The following is an 11,404-nucleotide window of genomic DNA, read 5'->3' on the forward strand; positions in this document are numbered from 1 at the left end:
GACACAGAAATTAGTAGTTGATCTCCTCATCCGCGTAGTTAGTAGTTGTGTGTGGTTAGTGAACTACAATGCAATGCCTTACAAGGCCAAAGGGCAGTTGGTGTGGCAGAGTGACAGTGTGTGTGTGTGTGTGTGTATGTTCGAGAGAGAGAAAGAGAGAGAGAGAGAGAGAGAGAGAGAGAGAGAGAGTGGGAGAGAGAGAGAGTTCTCTGTAGGGCCATTGTATTTATAGCCCATTTCAAACCCCCCCTCCTCACCCCCCCAACCCCATCCTCACCCGCTCCACAATTAGTTGTCTATGGGTGGGGTAATCCAATCAGGAGTGACTACAGCTCGCCCTCTGTTCACCGGTCTCAGTCTGAGCAGACTCCTCACAGACACACACCCTCCACAGACAGAAAGGTAGGACTCAGCACTGACCACTCCTCTACCCATCCATCCCTTCTTCACTCCTCTTCTTTCTCCTTTTCTGGGACATAAAACATTTCATTCCACTCATCCTCTCACAAGCCCATTCCCTTTCTCCACCTGAGCTCTTATCCCTCTACTTAACCATGTTCTCTTTCTTTCCATCTTTCCACCATTCATCCATCTGATTACCTCTTCTTCTCTACCACCTGAAACAATCACCCTCCACTCAGCTCAAAAATAACTCCCAACCTTCTCCTAAATCTCCACAACTCTCCCTCTCTCTCTGATTGCGGTTATTCAGGCCTTGAACACTATGACTGAACTTCGGCTTTGATGCGTGACATTTGACCTAATTTCTCCACTGACTAACTCAACTTTAGCTTGATAGACTTATTTTGTTAAAGAAATGTGCCACTGTCACTTTGAATTAGAGGTAATTCAGTCAGTATCAACTACTTCTCTATGATACAGATTACAAGCATGATCAAACTAGGTATCTTAAAGATGTGTTTCTGTGTCCTCGAAAAGCCTGACCCTACTGTCCTGCATTCACTGTGCCTTGGAGAGGAAATTATTTTAGATGTAGAGGACTTTGTTTTAAATGCTATTATTTAGCAAGGCAAGGTAAGGTAATAATTTCAGCAGATTTACATTGTCACAATGCAGATACAAGATCCATCAGTCAATGCATGTGTGTGTGAATGTGTGCGTGTGTGCGTGTGTGCGTGTGGCAGAGCCTGTCTTTGCTATGCTGTAATATCTAATGGAAGAGGATAAGTGTAGGTGTTATCAGTGTTCCTTGGATACTGTGCTGACAGACAAGGCTGACAGACAAGGCAGACAGACAGGGCAGACAAACAGGGCAGACAGACAGGCACAGAGCATATTAGAACCTATCTGCCAGTTATCTATACCCTATAGTTATGGTTAGGAGTGGGTAGTGGTATGGGTGAAGGGGGGTACATTTGGGGAAACAGAGTTCCACCCCTTTAGACTGAGAGATAGCGTTCAGTGCTGTCCTGGCTGGATGGATCCAATGGAATAGTCCCAAAAGTGCTCACTCAGCTCATTGGGTATGCTAAATATGAGGCCTGTATGTTTGAGGGATGGTGCATTTCTGTAGTAGTTTGTCGTTGAAACATTGAGCTTTTTTGAGTACCTGTCTAGCCCCTCTATCGTGGCTCTTAAAAGCATTCCAGTTTCCTCTGAGGGTACTGGCTATCATTAGAGACTCGTATCACTGTGGGCCACTCCCGCCATTGTGGCTCAAAACTCCAACTGAGTGAGATGGATGCCCTGCTGAGAGAGAGAGCAGGGGTCAGGTGTGGGTACTCCAGGGGTAAATTGGGAGGTGGCTGATTTGTAGTGGAAAAGAAGGGAGGAGAGAGGAAGGATGGATGAGGAGGGAGTGTTGTGGTGTTGAGGGGACGGGAAGGGAGAGGAGATGACAGGTGAGGAGGGAGGGTTGTGGTGTTGAGGGGAGGAGAGAGGATGGATGGGTGAGGAGGGAGGGTTATGGTGTTGAGGGGAGGAGAAAGGGTGGATGGGTGAGGAGGGAGGGTTGTAGTGTTGAGGGGAAGGGAAGGGAGAGGAGATGACAGGTGAGGAAGCAGGGTTGTGGTGTTGAGGGGAGGAGAGAGGATGGATGGGTGAGGAAGGAGGGTTATGGTGTTGAGGGGAAGGGAAGGGAGAGGAGATGACAGGTGAGGAGGGAGGGTTGTGGTGTTGAGGGGAAGGGAAGGGAGAGGAGATGACAGGTGAGGAGGGAGGGTTGTGGTGTTGAGGGGAGGAGAGAGGATGGATGGGTGAGGAGGGAGGGTTATGGTGTTGAGGGGAGGAGAGAGGATGGATGGATGAGGAGGGAGGGTTATGGTGTTGAGGGGAGGAGAGAGGATGAATGGGTGAGGAGGGAGGGTTATGGTGTTGAGGGGACGGGAAGGGAGAGGAGATGACAGGTGAGGAGGGAGGGTTGTGGTGTTGAGGGGACGGGAAGGGAGATGACAGGTGAGGAGGGAGGGTTATGGTGTTGAGGGGACGGGAAGGGAGATGACAGGTGAGGAGGGAGGGTTATGGTGTTGAGAGGATGGATGGGTGAGGAGGGAGGGTGATGGTGTTGAGGGGACGGGAAGGGAGATGACAGGTGAGGAGGGAGGGTTGTGGTGTTGAGGGGAGGAGAGAAGATGGATGGGTGAGGAGGGAGGGTTATGGTGTTGAGGGGACGGGAAGGGAGATGACAGGTGAGGAGGGAGGGTTGTGGTGTTGAGAGGATGGATGGGTGAGGAGGGAGGGTTATGGTGTTGAGGGGACGGGAAGGGAGATGACAGGTGAGGAGGGAGGGTTGTGGTGTTGAGAGGATGGATGGGTGAGGAGGGAGGGTTATGGTGTTGAGGGGACGGGAAGGGAGATGACAGGTGAGGAGGGAGGGTTGTGGTGTTGAGGGGAGGAGAGAAGATGGATGGGTGAGGAGGGAGGGTTATGGTGTTGAGGGGAGGAGAGAGGGTGGATGGGTGAAGAGGGAGGGTTGTGGTGTTGAGGGGAAGGGAAGGGAGAGGAGATGACAGGTGAGGAGGGAGGGTTGTGGTGTTGAGGGGAGGAGAGAGGATGGATGGGTGAGGAGGGAGGGTTATGGTGTTGAGGGGAGGGGGAGGGAGAGGAGATGACAGGTGAGGAGGGAGGGTTGTGGTGTTGAGGGGAGGAGAGAAGATGGGTGGGTGAGGAGGGAGGGTTATGGTGTTGAGGGGAGGAGAGAGGGTGGATGGGTGAGGAGGGAGGGTTGTGGTGTTGAGGGGAAGGGAAGGGAGAGGAGATGACAGGTGAGGAGGGAGGGTTGTGGTGTTGAGGGGAGGAGAGAGGATGGATGGGTGAGGAGGGAGGGTTATGGTGTTGAGGGGACGGGAAGGGAGATGACAGGTGAGGAGGGAGGGTTATGGTGTGGATTGAGGGGAGGGTTATGGATGACAGGTGAGGAGGGAGGGTTGTGGTGTTGAGGGGAGGAGGGATGGATGGTGAGGAGGGAGGGTTAGGTGTTGAGGGGACGGGAAGGGAGATGACAGGTGAGGAGGGAGGGTTGTGGTGTTGAGGGGAGGAGAGAAGATGGATGGGTGAGGAGGGAGGGTTATGGTGTTGAGGGGACGGGAAGGGAGATGACAGGTGAGGAGGGAGGGTTGTGGTGTTGAGGGGAGGAGAGAGATGATGGATGAGGAAGGGGATGGTGAGGAGGGAGGGTTATGGTGTTGAGGGGACGGGAAGGAGATGACAGGGAGGAGGGAGGGTTGTGGTGTTGAGAGGATGGATGGTGAGGAGGGAGGGTTATGGTGTTGAGGGAGGAGAGGGAGGAGGGTGTGGTGTTGAGGGAGGGGTGAGAGGGAGGGTTGAGGGTGTTGAGGGGAGGAGGGATGGATGGGTGAGGAGGGAGGGTTATGGTGTTGAGGGAAGGAGAGAGGATGGATGGGTGAGGAGGGAGGGTTATGGTGTTGAGGGGAGATGACAGGTGAGGAGGGAGGGTTGTGGTGCTGAGGACGGGAAGGGAGATGACAGGTGAGGAGAGGGAGGGAGGGTTATGGTGTTGACAGGTGGTGTTGAGTTGAGAGGATGGATGGAGGAGAGATGGTGTTGAGGGGACGGGAAGGATGACAGGTGAGGAGGGAGGGTTGTGGTGTTGAGGGGAGGATGAGGAGGGAGATGAGGGGACGGGAAGGGAGATGACAGGTGAGGAGGAGGGTGTGGAGGGGAGGGATGGTGTTGAGGGGAGGAGAGGGACGGGAAGATGGAGGATGGATGGGTGAGGAGGAGGGTTATGGTGTTGAGGGACGGGAAGGGAGATGACAGGTGAGGAGGGAGGGTTGTGGTGTTGAGGGAGGAGAGAAGATGGATGGGTGAGGAGGAGGGTTATGGTGTTGAGGGGAGGAGAGGGGTGGATGGGTGAAGAGGGAGGGTTGTGGTGTTGAGGGGAAGGGAAGGGAGAGGAGATGACAGGTGAGGAGGGAGGGTTGTGGTGTTGAGGGGAGGAGAGAGGATGGATGGGTGAGGAGGGAGGGTTATGGTGTTGAGGGGAGGGGAGGGAGAGATGACAGGTGAGGAGGGAGGGTTGTGAGGGTGGGGAGGAGGGAGGGTTGTGGTGTTGAGGGGAGGAGAGAGATGGTGGATGGGTGAGGAGGGAGGGTTGTGGTGTTGAGGGGAAGGGAAGGGAGGGATGACAGGTGAGGAGGGAGGGTTGTGGTGTTGAGGGAGGAGAGAGGATGGATGGGTGAGGAGGGAGGGTTATGGTGTTGAGGGGACGGGAAGGAGATGACAGGTGAGGAGGGAGGGTTATGGTGTTGAGAGGATGGATGGGTGAGGAGGGAGGGTTATGGTGTTGAGGGGACGGGAAGGGAGATGACAGGTGAGGAGGGAGGGTTGTGGTGTTGAGGGGAGGAGAGAAGATGGATGGGTGAGGAGGGAGGGTTATGGTGTTGAGGGGACGGGAAGGGAGATGACAGGTGAGGAGGGAGGGTTGTGGTGTTGAGGGGAGGAGAGAAGATGGATGGGTGAGGAGGGAGGGTTATGGTGTTGAGGGGACGGGAAGGGAGATGACAGGTGAGGAGGGAGGGTTGTGGTGTTGAGAGGATGGATGGTGAGGAGGGAGGGTTATGGTGTTGAGGGGAGGAGAGAGGGTGGATGTTTGAGTGTTGAGGGGAGGAGAGAGGATGGATGGGTGAGGAGGGAGGGTTATGGTGTTGAGGGGACGGGAAGGGAGATGACAGGTGAGGAGGGAGGGTTGTGGTGTTGAGAGGATGGATGGTGAGGAGGGAGGGTGATGGTGTTGAGGAAGGAGAGAGGATGGATGGGTGAGGAGGGAGGGTTATGGTGTTGAGGGGAGGAGAGGGATGGATGGGTGAGGAGGGAGGGTTATGGTGTTGAGGGAAGGAGAGAGGATGGATGGGTGAGGAGGGAGGGTTATGGTGTTGAGGGGACGGGAAGGGAGATGACAGGTGAGGAGGGAGGGTTGTGGTGTTGAGAGGATGGATGGGTGAGGAGGGAGGGTGATGGTGTTGAGTGAAGGAGAGAGGATGGATGGGTGAGGAGGGAGGGTTATGGTGTTGAGGGGAGGAGAGAGGATGGATGGGTGAGGAGGGAGGGTTATGGTGTTGAGGGAAGGAGAGAGGATGGATGGGTGAGGAGGGAGGGTTATGGTGTTGAGGGGACGGGAAGGGAAGGGAGATGACAGGTGAAGAGGGAGGGTTGTGGTGTTGAGAGGATGGATGGGTGAGGAGGGAGGGTTATGGTGTTGAGGGGACGGGAAGGGAGATGACAGGTGAGGAGGGAGGGTTGTGGTGTTGAGGGGAGGAGAGAAGATGGATGGGTGAGGAGGGAGGGTTATGGTGTTGAGGGGACGGGAAGGGAGATGACAGGTGAGGAGGGAGGGTTGTGGTGTTGAGAGGATGGATGGGTGAGGAGGGAGGGTTATGGTGTTGAGGGGACGGGAAGGGAGATGACAGGTGAGGAGTGAGGGTTGTGGTGTTGAGGGGAGGAGAGAAGATGGATGGGTGAGGAGGGAGGGTTATGGTGTTGAGGGGAGGAGAGAGGGTGGATGGGTGAGGAGGGAGGGTTGTGGTGTTGAGGGGAGGAGAGAGGATGGATGGGTGAGGAGGGAGGGTTATGGTGTTGAGGGGACGGGAAGGGAGATGACAGGTGAGGAGGGAGGGTTGTGGTGTTGAGAGGATGGATGGGTGAGGAGGGAGGGTGATGGTGTTGAGTGAAGGAGAGAGGATGGATGGGTGAGGAGGGAGGGTTATGGTGTTGAGGGGAGGAGAGAGGATGGATGGGTGAGGAGGGAGGGTTATGGTGTTGAGGGAAGGAGAGAGGATGGATGGGTGAGGAGGGAGGGTTATGGTGTTGAGGGAAGGAGAGAAGATGGATGGGTGAGGAAGGAGGGTTATGGTGTTGAGGGGAAGGGAAGGGAGAGGAGATGACAGGTGAGGAGGGAGGGTTGTGGTGTTGAGGGGAGGAGAGAGGATGGATGGGTGAGGAGGGAGGGTTATGGTGTTGAGGGAACGGGAAGGGAGATGACAGATGAGGAGGGAGGGTTGTGGTGTTGAGGGGAGGAGAGAGGATGGATGGGTGAGGAGGGAGTGTTATGGTATTGAGGGGACGGGAAGGGAGATGACAGGTGAGGAGGGAGGGTTATGGTGTTGAGGGGAGGAGAGAGGATGGATGGGTGAGGAGGGAGGGTTATGGTGTTGAGGGGAGGAGAGAGGGTGGATGGGTGAGGAGGGAGGGTTATGGTGTTGAAGGGAGGATGGATGGGTGAGGAGGGAGGGTTGTGGTGTTGAAGGGAGGATGGATAGGTGAGGAGGGAGGGTTATGGTGTTGAGGGGAGGAGAGAGGGTGGATGGGTGAGGAGGGAGGGTTATGGTGTTGAGGGGAGGAGAGAGGGTGGATGGGTGAGGAGGGAGGGTTGTGGTGTTGAGAGGATGGATGTGGGATCTTTGTCTTGCTTAGTAAATATATTAAACTTATCTCAAGTCAATTTAATTACAGGTTTACTTATGATAGTGAAAAACAAAAGACATTTTAACTTAAGGTTATAGTGTAATGAGAGTTTAACTGCTCAGGTTTGTGAAAGTCATAAGAAATCTTCATAATTTAGTGTGTTTGTGTGCGAGATTCAGATGGGTTCTCCAGCATTGCATAACACAATTAGGGCAAACGCACACATGTGACAACAGCACAGACAGCACTCAATCCCATCACAGACATATGATCCAATCATTGACAGAAAAATACAAAATTCAATCATTTACTCAGAAAATCAGTGCCTCACAAGACAAAACCTGTATTTCATCATACCTCAGAGCCAAGGGTCGAACCATGACACAGCATGTACTTTCCAGGAGTTCAGCACACTTGTACTTACATTGTATGACTCTTGTATTACAAGTAGAAGCAAAGTACTGTACATGTCTGACAAAAGTTAAGAAATACCCTCTATTCCTCCACATTGAGGTGTTCATTCTGTGCACGCGCGTGTGTGTGTGTGTGTGTATATTAGTCAGGTGGTTGGTGTCTGTCGTTAGCTTCGCTGGTATAGGTGACATCGAAGAGAACACAGAGCCCCGTCTCCAACAGCTGTCCACCGTTTAAATAGCTGGAGATTTTATTAGGGCTCAGTTTCTCTTTTATTTTAGGACCAAGTTGAATCCTGATTTAAGTGAGTTAGAGAGAGAGAGACAGCCAGACAGCGAGAGAGAATGAGAAAACGAGAGAGCGAGAGATGATGGATGGATGGATGGATGGATGGATGGATGGATGGATGGATGGATGGATGGATGAGGGGAAGTAGAGTAGAGGAAGAGCAACAGCGATGGAGAGACTGGGAAAAGGGATTAGAGAGAGGGAGAATCATTATTACCAGTAGACAGGATAGTAAATCTATTGAAGACAGAGAACAGAAAATTCCTCTGACTTCCTGTTTCAATCTAATTTGGACCAGTACCAAGACCCTTCTCTAGCCCTTTAACATATGCAGTCTTAGTTTCGATTCTTGTTTGGACCCCTATTCTTGAGTAAGAAGTGGTATATCTGAGGATCTCATACACAAAGGCTGTAATACATGAATAACATACCATGATATTACAGGGGATTTAGTCCAGAGAAAGGGGGAACGAACGAGGTAATGAGGAAATGCAAACAGAAAAATAGACAGTATCGGGTTGGAAAAACAAGGGAAAGCAAATACAGAGAGAGAGGGGGTTGGGGACAGGGAGAGAGGGGGTTGGGGACAGGGAGAGAGGGAAGAAGAGAGATCTAGCGAGAGATGAGAGGGTGAATAAGAATAAGAGGGAAAGAGAGAAGGAATTTATTAAGAAAGTGAGGGGGGACATTCTCAAGTTCTCCTGTTTTTCCTTTGCCTCCTTATATGGTCAAACCATGACGGTGGAATCAGTGGGCAAGAGGGGAGTAGGTCAGAACTCAGAAAGAAAGAGAGAGGGAAGAATGAGAGCGAGAGGAAAGTGGTGAGACGTGTAGAGGAGAGAGGTATGCAGCGTTGTGTGATTGGGACACTGGGGACTTCCAGAGGCAGCCGGCCACACACGCGTACAAACAAACACACACACACACACACACACACACACAGGTCAGCAGAGTGATAGGCCAAACACAGAGGGATAACCAGAGGTTTATCAGGGGCTGGACTGCTGACAGCTGCAAAGCGTGAGTAGACATTTTTCCAGTGTGCCGTGTCACACACACTGTGGGCATCTGAGCTGTGTTGTGGTGCGTTGTGATGCTGACAGCCGGAGGTGAGGTGATGGATGACTGACTGCATGGTGACATAGTGAGTGTTGGTATGCGCAGGGGCGAAGGTCAACTGTCTCTCTCTAAGTACGATTGATAGATAGAGCTATTAATAATGTTCCTCTCATCTGTCACCCAGCAGCTGTCACACCAACAGACAAAAGACTGACACACAGAGGTCAAAGACTAAACCCTCTAGAGAGACATACTGTACACAAAAGTACAACATGATACTACAACTGTCGGCAATATAACACTGGCTAAAAGATGACAGGCAGATGTGTATTGTGATTTCCTCAATGTCTTGTCAATGATCTCTATTGTGCTATATTGCATTGCCTCCACTTTGCTTGAATTTGAAATGCACTTTGTGGATATTATATTCATTGCAGTGACAGGCAAGTGAATTGAGATCCAGTTCTCATGTACTATAACAGACTGATTGTGAGAAGGATGTATCCTCTCTGTTCCTACTCAAAGTCAGGAAGCGGATATCTCTGTATAAACACTGACACAGAGAAGGCCAACAGACACACTTGACTTTTACAAGCTGGCTTCTGTTCATCTCGTTGGACTCTTAAAAACCTACTTACAAAAGTATGCAGGTCATGGATCAAGGTTCTTGACCATAACTTGAATGAGCCATGTATACCCCTAGAGTCGATGCCCGCGGAAATTCAATTAGCATAATTAAAATATCCCATAAAACCCCATAAAAATCTGAGTTTAAACCAGAGATATCTGTTAAACCAGAGATATCTGTTAAACTAGAGATATCTGTTAAACCAGAGATATCTGTTAAACCAGAGATATCTGTTAAACTAGAGATATCTGTTAAACCAGAGATATCTGTTAAACCAGAGATATCTGTTAAACCAGAGATATCTGTTAAACCAGAGATATCTGTTAAACTAGAGATATCTGTTAAACCAGAGATATCTGTTAAACCAGAGATATCTGTTAAACCAGAGATATCTGTTAAACTAGAGATATCTGTTAAACTAGAGATATCTGTTAAACCAGAGATATCTGTTAAACCAGAGATATCTGTTAAACTAGAGATATCTGAAACCAGAGATATCTGTTAAACCAGATATCTGTTAAACCAGAGATATCTGAAACTAGATATCTGTTAAACCAGAGATATCTGTTAAACCAGAGATATCTGTTAAACCAGAGATATCTGTTAAACCAGAGATATCTGTTAAACCAGAGATATCTGTTAAACCAGAGATATCTGTTAAACTAGAGATATCTGTTAAACCAGAGATATCTGTTAAACCAGAGATATCTGTTAAACTAGAGATATTTTCTTTGCATTGGATGCATCTCAATTCACCTCATCCTCTGATGTTGCACGTCCGCATCTAAAGCGGTGTTCATCAGACCATGAGACATCCCGAAAATCAGTCTTCTTACAAAATTGTCCATAGTGTCCTAACGTCCCCTCTATGGAAAGATGAGACTCTCACAACATAAGAGTCCTGGAATAAATCATTATATGTCTGATCTATTGTCAAGATTTTAACCACAGAGATCTGCCAACTTCTGTCGGTAGCGTCCCAACAGTTTGGGCTACACACGAATATAGAGCACATTTATTTTTTTATAATTTTTTATTTCACCTTTATTTAACCAGGTAGGCTAGTTGAGAATACCTTTATTTAACCAGGTAGGCTAGTTGAGAACAACTTTATTTAACCAGGTAGGCTAGTTGAGAACACCTTTATTTAACCAGGTAGGCTAGTTGAGAACACCTTTATTTAACCAGGTAGGCTAGTTGAGAACACCTTTATTTAACCAGGTAGGCTAGTTGAGAACACCTTTATTTAACCAGGTAGGCTAGTTGAGAACACCTTTATTTAACCAGGTAGGCTAGTTGAGAACACCTTTATTTAACCAGGTAGGCTAGTTGAGAACACCTTTATTTAACCAGGTAGGCTAGTTGAGAACACCTTTATTTAACCAGGTAGGCTAGTTGAGAACACCTTTATTTAACCAGGTAGGCTAGTTGAGAACACCTTTATTTAACCAGGTAGGCTAGTTGAGAACACCTTTATTTAACCAGGTAGGCTAGTTGAGAACACCTTTATTTAACCAGGTAGGCTAGTTGAGAACAAGTTCTCATTTGCAACTGCGACCTGGCCAAGATAAAGCATAGCAGTGTGAACAGACAACACAGAGTTACACATGGAGTAAACAATTAACAAGTCAGTAACACAGTAGAAAAAAAAGTCTATATACAATGTGTGCAAAAGGCATGAGGAGGTAGGCGAATAATTACAATTTTGCAGATTAACACTGGAGTGATAAATGATCAGATGGTCATGTACAGGTAGAGATATTGGTGTGCAAAAGAGCAGAAAAGCAAATAAATATAAACAGTATGGGGATGAGGTAGGTAAAATTGAGTGGGCTATTTACCGATAGACTATGTACAGCTGCAGCGATCGGTTAGCTGCTCAGATTGCAGATGTTTGAAGTTGGTGAGGGAGATAAAAGTCTCCAACTTCGGCGATTTTTGCAATTCGTTCCAGTCACAGGCAGCAGAGACCTGGAACAAAAGGCGGCCAAATGAGGTGTTGGCTTTAGGGTTGATAAGTGAGATACACCTGCTGGAGCCATCGTGACCAGTGAACTGAGATAAGGTGGAGCTTTACCTAGCATGGACTTGTAGATGACCTGGAGCCAGTGGGTCTGGCGACGAATTTGTAGC

At 49.5% G+C, this 11,404-nt stretch overlaps 1 protein-coding gene and 1 long non-coding RNA gene across 3 annotated transcripts in view; one reads left to right on the forward strand and one right to left on the reverse strand.

Moving 5' to 3' along the window:
- Positions 1 to 11,404, reverse strand: part of LOC118366749 (uncharacterized) — a 29,116-nt gene that overhangs the window by 9,820 nt on the left and 7,892 nt on the right. The gene's annotated exons all lie outside the window — the stretch shown is intronic.
- The window catches only part of LOC118366748 (four and a half LIM domains protein 2-like), a 21,683-nt gene continuing 10,527 nt past the window's right edge, over positions 249 to 11,404 (forward strand). Inside the window, exon 1 of one of the 2 annotated variants that reach the window (XM_052493169.1) lies at positions 249 to 402. The gene's annotated coding sequence lies outside the window, so the exon portion shown is untranslated. Of the gene's footprint in view, positions 403 to 8,350; positions 8,605 to 11,404 lie in introns of those variants that run through there. The other variant, XM_052493170.1, reaches the window with a different exon arrangement.

The sequence above is a fragment of the Oncorhynchus keta genome, chromosome 34, assembly GCF_023373465.1.
Source record: "Oncorhynchus keta strain PuntledgeMale-10-30-2019 chromosome 34, Oket_V2, whole genome shotgun sequence".
Lineage (NCBI taxonomy): Eukaryota > Metazoa > Chordata > Actinopteri > Salmoniformes > Salmonidae > Oncorhynchus > Oncorhynchus keta.